General features: G+C 46.4%; 1 long non-coding RNA gene across 1 annotated transcript; it reads left to right on the top strand.

Annotated features, from left to right (window-relative positions):
* Positions 1-622: 622 nt before the first annotated feature.
* Positions 623-5314, top strand: LOC131564548 (uncharacterized). Its single transcript, XR_009275393.1, has 3 exons — positions 623-702; positions 1929-2012; positions 5187-5314. It is a non-coding gene; the product is annotated as an uncharacterized LOC131564548 (long non-coding RNA).
* Positions 5315-11571: the final 6257 nt, after the last annotated feature.

Below are 11571 nucleotides of genomic sequence, written 5' to 3'. Positions count from 1 at the left end.
TTATGAAACTACTTACAGACAAGTTAATCCAATATGGCACAAGATTAAAGAAACAAGGTCACATCTCAGCTTCTCCCTGAAAACTGGTTCTTCCCAATGCCCTAGAGAGACTCAGCTTTTGGATTCTTGATTTTATGTTTCATTGTAAGGAGGTGATGTAATGCCGTACATGATAAAGCCGGGACCTGAGCTTGACACAAGAGTGGTGAAAGTTTGCTGGATTAACCAGCTCTGGGTACTTGAGATACATCCAGCCATGATTTCAGATCATGTATTTGAGGTCAGAATATCCAGCTGCTGGCTGGCTGGGTGCCTGCTTTTCCAGGGCAGGAGGAACTGCTGCAATGTCCTTGTACAAGATTTGTTTCAAAAGGGAAAAGCGAGTTAACCTATGGGTGTTCCAGCTTGTGCGGAGTAATGAGTTGCTATCTTCGTTCACAGAAAGAATGCCAAAGAGGCTAAATGAGTCAGAGCAGGCAGAGACACAATCCTTTAATGAGTTGAACAGGAGCTGGTTTGTAATGGGAGGTTATTGATAATCCCAGGGTTTATGTAACAGCCTGATTCTGGGTCAGGGAGCAGCAAACACACGCTCCTGTGTGCACACACTCGCTCGCTGTAAGGCGACACACTCCCCAGAACAGATGGCTCCAGCCCGGCCTGAGCACATGCACTCAGGGAAAATGACTTTTTTTCAGCAGGGTAAGTCCTTCTTCCTGCTTTTGCACCTCAGTGTGTAGGGCAGATGTTGATTTTTTTAAGTGATCAGTTTTGCAAATATTCACCTGGGCTACTGCGACACCAGATCAGTTTAATTCACCCCCAGAAACTCCATATTTAGAGTTTTAGTAATTTTTTTAGAAACGATACAAATACCTTTTCTGCAGCTTGAGAAACACTCTCTTACTTTTCTATTTCTATTTTCTATTTTTTTCTATTTCCTCCATGTCTGCTGGGGAGTTTGACACCCAGTCTGGTATCATAATGCTGGACCTGGAAGTGAGGGAACCACACTGAATGAAATAATCATCACCTCTCACCTTTTATTTTTATGCTACTGTTGGGTTTGTATTGTTCAGGAAGGTGGTTTACTTTCCCAGAAAGGTAATACTAAGGTAAAGAATGGTTCTAGCATCACAAGAAACCTTTTTAATAGCAAAGCTAATTTCCCTTTTACCTTAATAACCTGTTTAGTAACAGTGTAACAGCAATGAAGGATAATTAATTTCCTTTAGCCATTCAGCATGCCCGTGCAAAGGTGATGCTGGTTGTAAGTTTGGATTCTCACCTGGTTTTGCTATCCCAATGTCAGTCATTTTGCAGGATGCAGTTTCTAGAAGCTCTCACACCTGGCAGGGTGTCAGTACTGCCACTGGCACCCCTGCCAGCACTGTCTGACCTGATGTTTATGGTTCTATAAAAGTCAATTTATGATATTAGGGAAAATTTGAAGCATTCTGGGTTCAGTAACAATTGTGGCTTGAACAGCCTACCTTAAATTCCCTCCCTGAGAATCCTTAAAATCCCAGGCCTAATCTTCTTGTGGTCTCCATATGGACTAGCCTATTACTGAATAAAATACATGGAACTAAAAAATCATCCAGAAAAATGTCCAGAGTGACACTTTCAATGATGTCTGTAAGAAGCTGACTGTATGTTTATCCTCTAAATCGTCAGGCATTCTTTTTTAAGGTACACTTACTCAGGGTGAGTTGGTTTTGGTTTTTTTTTGTTTTCTGTGGTTTTTTTTGGTTTTTTGTGGTTTTTTGTGTTGTTTTTGTTTTTTGTGTTTTTTTTTTTTTTTTTGTTTTTTTGCTTTTTTTTTGTTTTTTTCCCCCAGATAACAAAAATACCTCCAAATATAGAGGAAGGTGATAACAGACATCAGCCTAAGCCCAGCTCTCAGATCTGTTGCTCTCTCATTGCAGGTAGTGTTCAGTGACTGCCAGTGAAGGAACTACTGCTGGTGAAAAGTTCCCACATTTCCACAGAGCTGCTGCCTGGAAAGCCTGGTAAAAAAACTTTTAAAACTAAAAAACGTAAAAAAAAATCAGCAGAGCTGGACTTTGGGTTGTCACCAGCCACATTCAGTAAAGCCATGCTGTGATGGTGGTCACAGGGGTTCTTGGATGAGGGAAGAGACGAGAATGTTGACTCCATTTTTCAGAAGGTTTGATTTATTATTTTATGATATATATTACATTAAAACTATACTAAAAGAATAGAAGGAAAGGTTCCATGAGAAGGCTAGCTGAGCTAAGAATAGAAAGGAAAGAATGATAACAAAAGTTTGTGGCTCGGACTCTCTGTCAGAGCCAGCTGACTGTGATTGGCCATTATTTAGAAACAACCACATGAGACCAATCACAGATGCACCTGTTGCATTCCACAGCAGCAGATAACCATTTTTTACGTTTTGTTCCTGAGGCCTCTCAGCTTCTCAGGAGGAAAAACCCTAAGGAAAGGATTTTTCATGAAAAGATGTCTGCGACACCACGCTGAAAAGCAGAACATCAAAGACTCAAACTCCGTTCTGCCCTCTGCCATTGCCGCTCACGGAGGGAGGCACAAAGTGGAGGGGAGGAAGAAAAGCCTTTCCCAAGAAAAGCCTTTCCCCAGTGGAGCAGCCCTGCAGAGGGGTGTGAGAGGGCAGGTGGCGATGCCTGAGCACGCTGCAGGCGCTGAGCTGCTCCCAGAGGCAGCACAAGTGTTGGCACGCACAGGTGTCAGGAGCTGCAGCCCGCGGTGCCAACTGCAGCGGGCAGGAGCAGAGCCAGGAGCTGCAGGGCAGCCCAGATTGGGTCTCTGCAACACCCCCCGCATGAAGGAGGGCTGTGCTTCCTCGCTGGGAGCTGGCAGTGCCCTCCCTCACGTCTTGTTTGTCAAAATTCTGCTCAGTGCAGGTGTAAAAAGCCAGCGTGGGTTGTTTCAACAGGAGGATTCTGCCCCTTCCCCCGTGCTCCTCATCCGTGGTGGTGGTGCTGCTGTGAAATGGTTCCTAGAAAGCTCAGGACTGAGCCAAAAGTACAGCTGAGCTGGTGTCCTGTTGCATTGGCAAGCACAGTGACTGCATGTCATCGAACTCCCAGCATTCACAGCACTGAAAATAGCAGGAATTTTCCCTTCTTGTACAAAATGATATATTCCTCCCTAAGCTACGGAAAAGAAACAATGAGGAAAGGAGAGCAGGTTTGCCAAGAGCAGCTCATCCCTTTCATTTCAGTGTTCTCTCTGACATGTAAAAATGCATAATAATTACAGAAAGGAACTAGCAAGCACTTCACAGTTTGGAAATAAAGTCAAAATATTTCTGACAAAATATTTTTTTCCCCAGAGAGAACCCAACCTGTGTTTTGCTGAAAACAGAAATGAATCAATGGCAGTTATTTTGGACAGATTATTCAGGCTAAAGAAACAAGAAAAATACCAGGAAAGGTCTATATCAAGCTTCAGAGGTCAGGAGTTCTTCTATGTCCTTCCAGTAATTTTAACAGAGTATCTAGGTTCATTTCTATGTACCATGAGGGGTTCTGTAATGATGAGGGTTAGAAACAGGCTTTAGAACAGGGGGGAAAAAATTACAGTGGGAGAAGAACTATGAAAAGAAACTATGTAAAGTCCCAAAAGCCCTTTCCATGGAGTCCTGCAAGGCTGGAGACAGCCCTGCTGCCCCAATTTGAATTTTCCTCTTCCCTCTGCTGCATGAATGCACCACTCACATGTTTGCTGTGTCTCATTTAGTTGCACAAAAGTGAGTGGGTGAAATAGTTTAGATGAAAGAGAGTGTGTGGCAAGAGATCAAGAAAATAATTACTGCTGTGATCCACTGTCAGAGCTAAAAAAATTTCAATTAAGGGAGAGGATGATCAGGAAAAGCTGTTGGAAGGGAAGGAAAGAGATGTATATGTGTGTGTACACACACACAGACACACACAGACGCAGACACACACACACATTCTCTCTCTCGGTCTTGTGTTTTCAAAGAATATTCTTGAAAATAGTCCAGCAAGTCCTTTGGCTACAATCCCCTCCTCACCCTGGAGTTAGTTTGGTTTCTCAGAAACTTTAGAGGTTGGCTCAGGTCTTGCTTTGCACAAAGGTTTGTCAGCATCCTCCAGGATGGTCAGTCATGTTTCAGCAGGCAGTTGAGTGAGCTGACCTAATGCAAAGCCATGGAAACTTCACAATGAGCAGCATCCCTTCTTTTCAGGCATCATATTGAGCAGCAAGGAGCCTTTCTCATTGAGGGGATCCCTGGAGCTGTGTGGCTGAGGATGACATTCCCTTTGCCTGGGATGCCTTCCTGCCTCTTTCCTGGGGCAGCTGGTGACCATGACCCTTCCTAGGACAGAAAAGGCCTTTGGGGCAATATCTGATGGCAGCTGTTGTTATCTCAGAAGTGTTAATGCTACAATGATGGGGGCTTTGAGGGTGGGTTGTGCTCAGGGCATGTCAGGTGAGGGTTTGGCAGGGATGCAGACTACAGGCAGCAGGAGTTTCACATCCCACCTCAGCAAAAACGAGGCTGATGTGCTGCAGATGAGACTGTGAATGTGAGCACTGTGGGGACATCAGTGAGCCCGGTGTGGATGGGTGTGAGGAGAGCACAGAGCTGCTTCACACAGATCCCCTGAGCTGTATTTACACAGGGTTTATCTCTCACAGCAGTGACACACAAATCTGTCACCTGCAGAGGATCTGAGCCTGCCTGGCTGAGAACAGCCATACATTCTGCAGCAGGGATCACACATGCCCTCAAAGTGTGCTTTTAGAACACCAACACAGATATGTGTGCATGGGGAATTGCATCTCCTCCCCTCTGCTTCTGCTTGGCAAGTGAATCCCATTTCACTTGTTGTGCAGTGACACCTCCTGTGCATTCTCAGCACCCAGAGGTCAGGCACAGGGTGGGACAGTGGCAGGGAGCACAGGGGGCTGCAGGGGACCTCAATCCCACTGGGCAGGTGTGGCACACCTGTGCTCACACCCACCTCATGCAGGCTCAATATGGCTCAAAAAGTGAATATTTTTGAAGGCAGACAATGGGGAGCAGTTGGTTTGCCCCATCATTTGCCCACACAAAATGCACGGAGAGGATTTTACATACAAATAAATACCTGCAAATTTCCCCCCTGAGCAGAAAATCCAACCTTCCTGAGCATTGAAATTGTGCTTTGATGTTACAGGACAATGTGGTCACCAGCACCTGCTGGCGTGTGCAAGCTGGGAGTGCCAGGCCTTCTGCTAAAGAGCCTCAAGGAAGCATCCTGATGGAAATAAATACATTAAAAATAAATAAATAAATGAACCCAAGTTGCAATTACATATGCATTGTGAGTATCTCCCATTTCTGAACATGAAAAGCTCTCTGAACTCAAAACTTTAGAAGACAAAAGCCTAAAAGTCTCTCTGTGGGTATGTGTACCCTGGTGCTGGTGTCAGCATGAAAACAGCATGAAGACTGCACTAATGCAGCCTTAAATGCATCTATGTAAAAAATACAGGTTTAGGGTGAGCGTGGAGAATTGGTCCTTGGAAAAATGGGACATTACAGAAGACATAACTCGTGTCCTTTCTTCTTCTTGCAGGTAGAAGTTTGTCACAGTCCCTGCCTAGGGATTAAAAATCCCTTCCTTTAAAGTCTTCACTTAATGTCCACAGCAGCAACGGCAGAAAATGTTAAAGCTACAATAGAAAGCACAGTGTTGCAAGCTCCCTAACTGGGTTCAGTCAGAGTTGGGTTTTTTTTATTTTTTGTTTTTTTCTCCTGGGAAACTTTTGCCTCTACAGGGACCTCACATGTGCTGAGGCTGTTTTGATATACACGTGGGTGGTTCAAGGTGTGGAGCCATGTCACCATTCCAGTTAGAACATGCTGCTCACGATGTCCTATCAAAGGGAGCTGCTTGCAAAATGACTGTCAGATGAACCCTGTGCAAGGGAGCATAATGGTTTGTGTGTGCCTGTATCCACTGAATATCACTGTGGCAGCCTGCACTCCCCTACCTGTCTGCTCATTCCACTGCTTCATTCCAGCCCACGTGGAGGAAAAACTGTCTTTTAGCTTCTACACTGGTGTGAAACTATCCCCTGTAGAATTGGCAGGGAGGGTCCCCAGTGCTCCCTGTGTTTTTCCTGCACTCAGTGCCCCTCAGGAGCACAGCCAGAGAGGAACATCTCTGCCAGCCACGCTCCAACCCAGAGTGGCACATCTTTTTGTTAACATCAAAAGAAGTAGGATGCCTCAAAGTTTTACCATGGAGTGTTGCCACCTGAAAAGGACCTTCTCCACTCTTCCAGTCACCTTTGCTGCTGGCAGGAGTGGCAGTGTGGGATAACTTCCCTGTGTAGTAAACATGAGAGGAAATGTTTGCCTGATTAACATGCCTTGTGCCATAAATCTCCACACGGGCTCTTAAGGAAGCACATGGCATGAGACCTCTGACATTTCCCTCTTGTCTGTCTGTCTGTCCTCCTGGAGAGGAGCCTTGATGTTAATTCTAAGTTCACAGATGCCCTGTGTGGCTGCAAAGGCTCTGCCTGTGCTGCAGCTGGAGAAGGGCAGCGTTGCTTGGTCACCAGCAGCCACTGGTGTGAGAGGAGCAGGGCTGTGTCACCCAGGAGCCCTCACCACATTGTCCTGGCATTCCACCACATTGTCCAGGCCGTTCCAAGTGCCATCACAGCTCCCACACATTTTGGCACCCCTCTTAGAGCAGTGGCTGTTGCCTTTTCTGATCCATGGGCTCTCCCAGGTGCTTTCCAAAGCAGCTCCTGCCTCTGAACTGCTTTTCTTGGTTATTTGAGTTTCAGGTCCAGGCCAAGGATCTAGAGAGGTTTACAAATCCTGCATGGTTTTAGAGATACTTTAAGTCTCATCCTGAGTTTCCCATAGATCTAATCCATCAAACTCCAGATGGGCACCAGCACTATTAACTTCTATCCAAACAATAACCATGCAATGCTATATCGGGAGAGGCAACAATTGATAAATGTTCAAATGACTCTGATATTATTAAAAAATCTAGACCTGTGAGATGCTGACCAAATTTATCTAGCATTCACATCCATGGGATTCAGAAATTCCTTGCACCTCTCAGCACTTTGCAGTGTCAGGACCTTCTAACATCAGAACAATGGGCTATGGCTTTCTGCCTTTAAACTTCCCTGAAACAGATATTCTGTGCCACATATTTTCAATTACTACAGAGGATTAAAAATCTATGTCTGGGATGTGAATCACGGAGTTCAAAGTAGGTCCAGGACTGAAATTTCTCTAGCACATAGGAGCATTTTGGCTCAATCTCATCAGGCCTGAAATTCCATTACTTTACTCTCACGTGCAAATAATCACTGCAATACTTTCAGTCACTGCTAACACAGATATTACTTGAATAAAATGCTTCATTTGTTTTAAAGACCTAAATCAACACTCAATCCATATATTTTAAAAACTATAAAAATTATTGAAGGACACGTTACATGGCGTGAAATCTATTTCGGGGAGGTCTTTGCTCCAGAGGCTTTTTGAAGTCACCAGAACCCTTTGGCTGAGTTATCCCTGCGTGAATCATGCAGGCACCTCTCACTCCTCTCTCCTCCCTCACCTGTGCAGACAGCTCTGCCCTCTGCAGCAGGTGACAGAGTAATCCTGGGCACCCAAAAGCATTTCTGGGAGAGCACTTTCACTGGGGTAAAACAACCACAGGGATATAAACAATGCTTCAAATCCCCCAATGCCTCAGTCATGTTTCCATCATGTGAATATATACAACAATCATCTTCATGGTGTGTGTAGAGGGGGTTTAGTGTGAAATCAGAGCTCTGGGAGCAGTTTTAATGAAGGTTCATCTGAGGTAAAGCAGTAAGCTGAAGGCCACATGTTGGTTTTATTGCAATTTTCCCCCTTGCTTGGAGCCCAGCAGCTCCCTGGGAGCCCTTCATGCCTGCACACAGACACACCAGGCAGGAGAGGCTTCCCTGCCTCTTGCCTTTCATATTCTGCCTGTGCTGGCATGCTCTTGTCTTGCTTCATAAAACCTGTTGAAAGGCAGTCAATTCATTAATCTTTTGCCAAGAAGCATTAAATGCCAAGCAGGGAGAGCCGATAATGACTTGACAGTTCATAAGAAAGGGCCTGATCCTGCAAGGGGCTGGGGGTGGGAGCCAGTGGGGAGGGGAGGGGGCTTGGCAGGCTGCAGGATGGATCCCTTGCACATTTCCTGCTCTCCCTCTGCCCTGGCTGGGTACATTGCTCTTGAAGAGAAGCCAGGAAAGTGCAAGGGTGTGATGAAACCATGGTGCTGTCCTGTGAGCTCTCTGCATCATGAGCAGTCTGACACATCCCCCAGCACTCTGCATGGGTGGCGTTAGCAGGGATGATGCTTCCAAGTGCACAGGGGACATCTCAGCGTGCTGATAACAAGCAGTTGGCTCTTCTCTGCTCCTGAGGCTCACCAAGAGAGGCCTGGCAGTGGGGAATGCAAACCATCTGCAGTGAGCACCTGCACTGCCTGCTCCAGCTTCAACCTGCCTGATCCAGGGCTGCAGGCAGTGCTGGGAGCAGGGCACCTCTCAGCACCCATCTCCCCTTCCACACATCTCCCCTCTGCCCACAGGAGCACTGGGAAGGGAGCAGGAAGGAGAACTGCCAGCTCCAGGCAATTGGGCAGCCTGAATCAGGCTGCAAATAGGCAATGGGGTTCACTGCAAGCACGTGGGTTTGGAGAACAATAATTTTCAAAGCTTTTTTAACTTGAGTTTTTAGGTCATGAGATTTCAGAGCTCAGAGTTTTGTGCCTTTTCCAGTGTCGTGATGGAGGTTATAAATGTTTAAAGAAACAAGGAGTCCTTAACAGGGTTTAATGATTCAAGGAGCTGCAGCTTTACTAATGAAACTGCAATTATCACTAGACTTGCATTAAGCTAATCTGGAGTGGGGATTGCTGAGGTCAACCAGAGTTTCCAAAAGGTCCCACAGGTTCCAGGGCAGTCAGTGATGCTGAAGTGATGCACTGAAAATCAAGCACACTTGGCCTCCTTGGTGTACAGTAGAAGTGGATCAATACTGAATTAGAGGTGGATAAACTGCATTTAACTATATTTAACAATACCACTGATAGCACTTAAATGTATTAGGTACCAATTATCCCTCAGTTTCACGGCAGCTTGCCTCCCTCTCATATCTGCAGCATGTGACTGCTCCAGCCAGAGTCTGCAGCAGACCTGACAGGGTTTTGTCCCTCAGCTGATGAAATCAGATTCAAGGGTTGCAGAAACTTTTTTCCTGAGTCATTCATCAGTTTTAAATTCCCCAGAATTAAGTCAAGATGTGGTGTACCATTCTTTCTGATTTAAAGTGCCCTCCTCAACTTAGGCACTCTCCCCATTTTGAAGACAGAAGAAAAATCTTCATAGAAAAACTGGTTTGGTGTTTTTATTACCTGGTACTGCAACAGGCTTCAGAAGGAAAATGCAGTCCTTTGTAATGGGGTCTGTGAACAGAGTTCCTTCACACTTATGCAAAATGATTCCTTGAACATATGTGATGTACAAGGCACCCCATGGCCCATATTTCTCCTTATAAAATTGCCAGTCTCCTCTGCAAACAAGATTGGTCTTTGCTGGTTTTGTGCATATGCCTCTCAACTGATTGAATATTTTTCATTGGATGTCCTTTCTCTCCTCATTGAAGGCAGCCCAGTTCAGTTAACAAACACCTCTGCTCTGTGCATCCCTCTGTCAGGGGTTATCACACAGAGCCTTGCAAGCTCCCTGCTGTTCATGGCTTCTCACCAAGCAGGGCAGTTCTGATTGCAAGAGAGGATAACCCCAATTTCAAAAAGTGCCTTGATATCCATAGAACCACCCTCCAGGGCCTCCACTGCTTCCCACAGTTGGTGTGTGTTGGGATCTCTGGCTGCTCAGAGTGACCTTGAGAAAGGTTCAAAAGTCTCTTTTCCCAGCCCGGCGCTTGAAGAAGGAGTCAGGGCTCTTCATTTCTCGGTCTCAAGGTTGTTTATTGTATCTTATCTATAAAAAATTTTCTCCTGCCCTGCCGAGATCCATCCAGCAGGACAGTTCCAGGCACTCTGCCTGCCCCAGGGCGGTGTTATGTCTTTATACTAAAAACTACATATACAATGTTTACAATTACTTCCCAATACCTATCACCTATGTTAGACAGTGAGCTTCTACCTAAACCAATCCAAAAGTGCCACCATCACAGCAGAAGATGGAGGCCAAGGAGAAGAAGGTGAAAAGCTGGACATGCCCAGATCCCTCCATCTTGCCTCTTGAGCCCCCATACCAAAACCCCTAAAATCTACTTTTTCACCTCATGATAACTTCACTATTATTCTACTTAAACTGTTGTGGCTGGTAATCCTTCATGTAAAGATTGGTAATTGTTTTTTCCAAGGGCTAAATCAAAGACACAGAGGTCTTGGGCCCTGTGCCAAGGTCTCTGAGCCCCCTGTGCAGGGTCCTGAGTCCTCTAAGGCATCCAGAGGAATTTCCTGGGTTCCCACAGGTGTGCTGGGTGGCAGAGGTGGGTGATGGCACTGCTGAAGCTCCTGGCATGTCCTGGCTTTCTGCATGTGAAAGGCAGGAGAGTGTGCCTAGAGCAGCCTTGTTGGGCTCTAACCCATCCAATCCTAATGATATCTAAGCCTCAGTGGACAGCAGCAGCCACATCTGGGCTGTGTGTAGGTGCCAGCAGCTCTGGCAGGGGCTGCTCTGCTCAGGTGCAAGGTGGGATTATGGTGCAGGAGCTGAACCAGCCCTGGGGCAGCTGCTGCCCAGGGAGCACTGGGGGTGGAGAGGGCCTGTCACTGCTGGGGACTTTTGATCTTCATTGCTTGGGCACATGAGCCTGGCAAGTCTTTCCAAAGGCCATGGAAAAGCAGAAAGAGATCATCTTGAACACGTCAGAGAAGGAGGAGAAGAAGATGGGGGGCATCCTTCTTCTGGGTCTACCTGCTCTCATTGGCAGGAGCAGGCAGGCGTCCAGTGCTCAGACTGGATTTAGAGATCACGATTCTTCTTGAAAATTACTTAATTTACAGTGTGTAACTCAGGAGCCAGGGACTGAGGGAGTGCCCAATGACCCAGAGACAGGCCCTCTCCTTGACCTACATGCAAAGAGCCCAATCCTTCTCTGGAGGATGCTCTGCCAGCCCAGATCTCTTCCACTGTCTCCCCTTGCACGAAAGGCTTTCCTTCCTGGTTCCAGTGGCCAGGAGTGGAAGAGAGGCTTTGTGGCAGGAGGCAGGTGGTGCTTCTGGACCCCAGCTCTAAGAAAGGCAGAAATAATCTCAGGTTATGCAGGAGGCAGGTGGTACTTCATGGAGCCCTGCTCTAAAAAAGGCAGAAACAATCTCAGCTTGTAGAGGAGAGAACAAGAGTTTTGCTGTTCCTTCAATCTTTCTCCTTTGAGCAAATCTTTCTCCTTTCTCCTTTGAACTTTGAGCACAGTTGGGGTTCCCACCACCCCCAGGGTCCAACCAGCCATGAGTTCACCTTCAACCATGGATTTTGGGCAAGCCAGTGACTCCCCTCTCCCTCCCTGAG

Source organism: Ammospiza caudacuta, chromosome 15 (genome assembly GCF_027887145.1).
Source record: "Ammospiza caudacuta isolate bAmmCau1 chromosome 15, bAmmCau1.pri, whole genome shotgun sequence".
NCBI classification, from domain to species: Eukaryota; Metazoa; Chordata; class Aves; order Passeriformes; family Passerellidae; genus Ammospiza; species Ammospiza caudacuta.
Note: the sequence above shows the minus strand (reverse complement) of the source record. Positions and strands in the feature narration are given on the sequence as shown.